Source organism: Labeo rohita, chromosome 1, assembly GCF_022985175.1.
Source record: "Labeo rohita strain BAU-BD-2019 chromosome 1, IGBB_LRoh.1.0, whole genome shotgun sequence".
NCBI classification, from domain to species: domain Eukaryota; kingdom Metazoa; phylum Chordata; class Actinopteri; order Cypriniformes; family Cyprinidae; genus Labeo; species Labeo rohita.
The window spans coordinates 28377754-28385614 of NC_066869.1; positions in this window are offsets into that span (position 1 = coordinate 28377754).

Here is a 7861-nt window from a genome sequence, read left to right on the forward strand (position 1 = left end):
TGGGGTTAGGTGCTCCAATGAAAGTATACATTTATATAAAATCATTTCTATTTTTACAAATGCATGCAAACCATTAACTTAAGACAAACAACTGAAAACAATTAAGGACCCTGCGTGTGGAAAAATGACGCTAAAGGGGTACCATGTGCCTCAAAAAGTGACACCAAGGGGTCTTGATCAAGCGTCAATATGTGACGAGTTAGGAGTGAGAACATGTTTTGGACAAATACCAAGGAGTTTACAGGAAGAAATATATTCAAAATTCACCATTACAGTGCTTTTTAAACACTGCCGAACACTGTACGGTAACTGTTGCAATTTGCATGAATATTTATTATTGAAATGCTAGAAAGTATTTACATAATATTTCATAAAAAAAAAAAAAAAAAAAAGTTTTTGTGAAGTTTAGGCTTACAATCAGTGTTTGGTGCTTGTACATAAGTGTCATTCACCTACACAATGGAACCCTAAACCTTCTCCCTGAATTCATCAACCTATATTCAGGATACAGCACATCTGTATTGTCTGATAAAATACTTCTAGCTTGTCTGCTTATGGCCTGCTCAAACAGCTCTGGATTAAGGGGAACAAGAGTACCCATTATTTTTCCTGCTATTCTAACTAAGCTGGAGATCTGTGCTTTAGATTTAATTGTTAAATGACCAAACCAGCTAGTCATACCATACCTACGGATTGATTCAATCACTGCTCTGTAGAAAATCAACATGATATGTCTACAAACCCCAAAGAGTCTAAGTCTCTGCAAAAAGTAAAGACGCTGGTGAATTCTGGTGCAGACACTTGTCATGTGTGCACCAGCTCAAATCGCTATCAATGTGAACTCCAAGATATTTAAATGAGCTCACCTGCTTGATCTCATGGCCGTAATCACCTACTGAACCAGGGTCCACCAGCATTTCCACAGTCTTACTTATATTAATCTGCAGTTTATGTGCTTCACACCAAGCCCCAAGATTTTGTACCGCTGCACAACAGGAGTTCAAATTGGAGTGTTTTGTTAACAGACTAAGTAAGACAATATCATCTGAAAATTTCACTATATCTTGATTTGATTCCACACTGACACAGTCATTTGTATAAAATGTAAACAACAATGGTGAACATGCAGGGGTGAGGGATGCCAGTTACATACTGCTATGTCAGATAAAGCAGAGTTAAACCTCACCTGCTGTGGTCTATCATACAAAAAAGAATGATACCACTTGATTAAAAAAAGGTTTTCCTTTGCTTGGGCCAACTTACTAAGAAGAACATGTGGCTGTATTAAATTAAAAGCTGAACTAAAATCAGTAAAGAGTAATCTGGCATATGCAGTCGGACATTCAAGATGCTTCAACATAAGATGCATTATTGTTGCAATGGTATCACGTGTGAATACAGAAGTCATACCTGAGTATGAGCGATAGCTCCGTTTTTCAGATTTTATGATATTTATATTGCCTAAAAGTAAGATACAATTTAGATAAAGTAAATGTAATGTAAAGCTTGTAATGTAAATCAGCGAGATCTTTATAACAGTATAGCAGACTACTTACATAATATGACTGAAATATCAGTTGTCAATCTATAATAACTCTATATAATAAAACTAATAATATTACTTTTATGATCAAAGCTCTGTAGTTTTAAATCATGTAAAGCAATGTATTACATTCAATCAATCAATCAAATAAATTCAAAATCAATCAAACATTTTATTTTATAATCAATCAATCAATCAATCAATCAATCAATGATCTATCTATCTATCTATCTATCTATCTATCTATCTATCTATCTTCTATCTATCTATATATTTATTTATTGAAAGTCAATCAATCAACTCAATCAAACAATTGATGATTGATCTATATTTTATTTATTGAAAGCATACTATGCAGTGTTTTTAATTTTTTTTTTTACTTAAATTCTTGTACCTGCACTTTGTTCAGATGTATTCATTTATGCTATTGCTAACGTATTGTACCTGTTTTATCAATGACTGTTTGTCTTTAACAATTTAATGTTTGAAATTTATATTAGTCTAGTTGTTTTTGCTGTGGTATTTTTTTGTGAAAACAATAGGTAAAACTGATTTTTGCTCATGTCATTCAGCTGCATCAGAAAGCCTTGTAAAAATACAAAATAAAAATGTTTCCCAACAGGACCTTTGGGAAAACAAATCCTCGTGACCTTGTTCATCATAGAAGAGACGTTTTATAAGTTTTTGCATGTGAGAGTTTTAATGTAGGGGAGAGCAGGTACAAAAGTACCATTTTTCAGAAAAAAAAAAAAAAAACAAAAAAAAAAAAAAAAAATAAATAAATAAATATAAATAAATTAAATTAAATTAAAAAGATAAATTTGTAGACAGAGATTTTTGCTGTAGCCTATAACTCAGACGTGTGGTCTATTAATACCAGGTGGTATTTTGTAAAAATGTAGAAAGACTTCAGCATAATTTCAGTTTGAACATAAGTTGCACATTTTTACTTTTGACCCCGTTGGTTGGGACGAAAGTAACACAACAATACAAGCTAAATTTTTTGTGTTATTCTTTTTTTTTTTTTTTTTATTAAATATACATGACTATGACCTTGATAACATGTAACTGCAAACATATTTTGTCCTTAATCTTTGCAAAAAAAATATTACATTTTCCTTTTAAATTTAAGTTTCATCAAATGTTTCAAAACCTGAGTGTACAAACTTGAATTTGTTTAAATTATGTATTTATTTATTCAACTTATTTTTTATAAAACATTTTTTAACAGAATAAACAATATGAAAATTAAATTAAATTAGCATAATAAAAAATTCTCAACATAATGTAACAGTAGGCCTATTCATGTTTCCATCCAGTTGTTTGTATGCATAAAATAAATAAATAAATAATAATAATAATAATAATAAACATCTGGAAACACTGCAAATTCATAGGTGGAGGTGGAATAGCTATATGGCTAAAACCTAAATATGACTAAGGTATAATAAACGTTTTAATAAATTATGCAAGACACAGAAATTCCCCAAATTGGCATGCTGCGGGACAAAAGAAACACTTGTTGTCACTGTACAGGGACAAAAAAAGCAAGTGTTACCTTTTTAAGTAACTCCTAACATTTAAATCCGATTTACTTCTATACTGAAAAGCCAAACTTCAGGATGTATTTCAGCACTAATAACATGTAGATTGATCATTACTGTGACACATGAAATGAAACAACACAACTAATTTAAAAAAAAAAAATACTGCTTCCATAATTTACTTACTGTATTCGGAAGCTGCTTTCTGGACCTAACCGCGGGAAACAATGGCGAAATCATGTGATATTTCTTAGCTCCGTCAAGGATTGCGTGCTGAATGTGCTGTCATAGCTTGGAAAGCAAATATAGTTCCAAATGAGAATGAGCATGTCAATGACACATGTACATTACCAAACAAACCTGTGTGAATAACAGCATTCTTCTCATATGTTGCTCCATCCTTCCTTCATTTGAATCAGTCTTAAACCTGTTTCTGAAAGGACACATGACACAAACCATACAAATAACACCTGAACTAAAAGTGTGTTTGACCCTGATAAATGTTTAAGCAGTAATTGTATAATTGAGATAATCTACATAGGGGAATAAAAAGATATGTGGGTTTGTTTAGATTACTGTTGAAAAACCTTCCCCAACAGAAGCTCAGGTTGACCGTGACATGGCAGAGCTTAATTGTGAATCACAGGCATAACAGCTAATCATAGCAGAGCTGCTTTTTCTGTCTGTGCCCCCTCACATTCTCCACTTCCTGCCTGTGTTCACCCCATAAGAGGCACTTAATATTTCCACCTTCCCGTATTCTCAATTCAGTGTTTATCAATAGCTCATAGATGGATTTGTTTGCCTCTGCGCTCCTAATGTAATTGACTCTTTTATCCTGCAAATATGTAAGGCCGTTTGCTAAAATGCTTTCACAAGAGGGCCGTGTGTTCACATAAGTAAAAACTTTAACAAAACCAGCAAAGTAGAGGTGGTCTTTGTCTTTGTCTTCCAGCTTTTTAAGGATTTCACTGTTTTTCCTTCTCCTTTGTTTATCCCTTCATTTGGGTTGGTTGATAAATAACAGTTATTATATAGGTTTTGCAGGTGTAACTGGAGAAGGGAAAGGACGGAAATAGCCAGAGTGTGAGAGAGATGCGTTCCCACTTTCACTAATGTAAATTTCACCTCACTCTTGACAACAAAACCGAATAATACACAACATTATGGCAGACTGGGAGGGTTTTTTGCACATTCAGCAACCACTGAAAAAGCAATTTTGTAGAACAGCTCAGTGGATCTCTAGTTCTCCATTGCTCTGAAAACTCAACTAACATCTAAGGATTTAAAAACGGTGTGTCTAAAATGAGCGATAAAACATGGTTGTAGGGCATCCTTTGGTAAAACATTTGCTTTGATCTGTTATCTACATTTTTATAGAAGCTTGTTCCTGAGAATAAAAAAGCAGACTTGACACAATCCGCAGTATCACCTTATATATCTTGGAACTGCGACTTTATATTGTGTCTTTATATATCAGAAATGCAAGTAAATGCTCATTTATGTGACATAGCTCTCACAATGCAACTTTGCTATCTTATTTTATAGCTTTTCTCAATTGCTTTGGCTCAATTCTCTTTTTCTTACCCCTCATAGCAATAAAGTCTGAACAATTAGTTTCTTGTTTACCTCAGATGTGAATTTCTTATTGAATTAAGCAAATTACACCTTTTTCTCCATATGCGTGCAAAAAAGTAACACAATAACTAAATGCATATGGCTTGTTGATCAAAACTGATACATTGGTTTTCACTGAAATTGGCAAACTCTTCACAACTAAACACTTTCATTGTGTGAGCCATCACATGCCAAATTTATTCTATTATCATAATCTGACATGAGCACATTCCATCATTTTCTGACATGGAATGGTTGTAATGTCTGCTAAGCTGGAATGTGGCTTGCATAAGGATTGCAAAGGAAATTTTTGGAAACTTTACAATTTTTTTTTTTTTGTTGCCTATTTGCAATGGTACTTGCCATTGTAATGAAATAGGAATCACAATTTTGCCAATCATCCTAGCTTGGAAGCATATCAGTTCAAACCAAAATTTATTCAGACACCTTCAGACGGTCTCACAAATGAATTTGTTTGAATAGCTGTTAAATTAAGTACACAATTAGATAATACCAATTTATGTCAACCAATTACCAAGCAATGCTTAAGTATGTTAATTTTGCGGTGCAAAAAGTTCACATTATCAATTTAAGGGGGAAAAAAAAAAAACATAAGCAAAACATGGTCAGGTCAAAGTGTCTGGATAATTTTTGGTCCCAAATTTTAATAAATTAATTGAAATAAATTTACTGGTAGTCCACTGTATGAAGAATTTTTGGGTATAATATGTCACAATTTACTTTACTTAAAATGGAGTTTGCACACGAACACTACTGTTTTTTGAAGGAGTGTCACAACCCTAAACAACAGCAGCTACAGCAGTACTGTATACATACATTTGTATATGTACTGTATATTTATCTGCAGAACTGGGTTACATGTAAACTGAACATTCACAGTTGCTTGTTGTGGAAGAGCAATACGAAGATTTGTAACAATGACAACAGAGTGTGTAACTCTTTTCAACAGCATCTATGTCTCCATGTCCACATGTCTCTCAACTGAGACAATATGACAATATGAGCATATAATGAACAAGGAATGGTGAATTTTCAGTTTACATGTAACACATTTATACATAATCCAAATGTATTGTGTATAAAAATATATTTTTGTTTGCTACAGCTATTACCAAAACATTTACCTACTGTTATTGGTACTGTTACTGAAATCTGTATCTAAAATGCTCAGTGTGTGCACAGACAAAATTGATATTCTTGTATAGTATAGAAAGCAGTATGTCAACAAAAAGTAGAAAAAAATAGCATATAACAAATGTCACTCACAAAGTGACTAATGTACATGCAATTACAGTTGAGGTCAAATGTTTACATTCGCTTTGCAGAATCTGCAAAATGTGAATTATTTTACCAAAATAAGAGGAAGCATACAAAGTGCATGTTATTTTTTTTTAATTTAGTATCCATCCCCCCAGCATTTTTGTGTATTTGAACCCTTTCCAACAATGACTGTATGATTTTGAAATCCATCCTTTCACACTGAGGACAACTGTGTCACTCATGTGCAACTATTTCAGCAGGTTCAAATGCTCACTGATGCTCCAGATGCATTAAGAGCCGGGGGTGTAAACTTTTAAACAGAATGAAGATGTGTACATTTTTGTTATTTTGCAGTGTGTAGCTACAAATGCCACACAAAAATTTTGCATTACTGTATTTGTTTTTGTAAAATTATGGTTACAAACTCTCTGGCCACACCTGTATTTTGGGTGATTCATTATCCAAAAAAAAGAGAAAACATAAAATAAGCAAAGTTAAAGACTGATGCATTGTTTGTTCATTTTGGGCACAATAATTAAGTAGTGAAAATTTGATATTGTTACAGCGCCAGATACAAATACTGAAACTTTTAAACTATATGTACTAAAGCTCCAATGGCCATTTGGTGGAGTGTAATGTTAGTTTGATCAGCATTTGGACAGAGCCAAAAGACCATCATTCACAAAGTGCTGTTTCAGCACCTCGGACAGCGACTCGGCTCAGCACAATTCACCTACACTAGCCTGTAGTTTTCTCTCTGTAACTCTATTTCTGTAGTGACATTTTTATAAAGAATTTAAAATAAGACATTGGTTACATCCTCCCTTAGTGAGAGGAAATTGTCCATTTTAACCTTTAACTCATTTATTCCAGGCGATTCCAAGCATTTACACTGCCAACACCACAGCCAAATGGGGTGTAATTGTAGCCTTGGGCTTGCTTGGCCATGTGTGATATATTTGCAAACAGAGATGCAAATGTTTCCAGAAATTCAGAATAATTTTGTTATTATGCTTTGTTGATGTCTGTTTGCATATTTGTGATTGACGGGAGAAAAAAAAAAAGTTTCTGCAATAAACTTTAATTATACATTTATACATTAATGAGTGTACAAACAAACAGACAAAATAAAGTATCTATGAAAGTAGTATTTATGATTTTTGAACCTGAATGGCATCAATTAATAATTTGACTGTGTGCAGGTGTGCATGTTTTTGTGTTCGTCTATCATCGTTCCACCACATCCGTTTCCTGCTCTCTCCTTCATGACATTGATTAATAGTCTTTTTGAAATTCGTTTCTCAAGCATGAATGCTGATATATATTCGTAACACACCCCCGCTCATTAGCCTTGACATCACTGTTGCTCACATACACACAATCATGCGAAAAACCGAATACACTGTGTTTATTTGCTCATGAAGCATGGCTGTCAAGGATGTTCAAATAAAACTTTCTGCTTGGAAAACAAATTCCCCTCATCAAGATATTCCCTTTGTGAAACACAATGTGTACTGTGATCTGCTTTGAGATGACGACAAAACATTGATTTCGGTCCAAGATACTAATGTGCTTTATCAGTGCTATTAACGGAAAAGTATAAATAAGAGTATCGCATGAATAGGCTCAGTTCAATATCCGTTTGATAGCAGCAGGTAGTGTGGACCCACACACACTTGTAAAGTGGCTGTCAGCAAGAAGGACTTTTGTTTTAAAAGCCGAGACAGTTTGCCAGCGCTGTTCAACAACACTCTCCTATGGTCGACAATCTATTGATATCTCAGCAGGCAACAAGACCCAACAGCAACAGAGCCATCGACCCGCCCCAACCCCCTCCTGAGCCAGGCAGCGGGACGAGGAGAACAAATGCGGATGA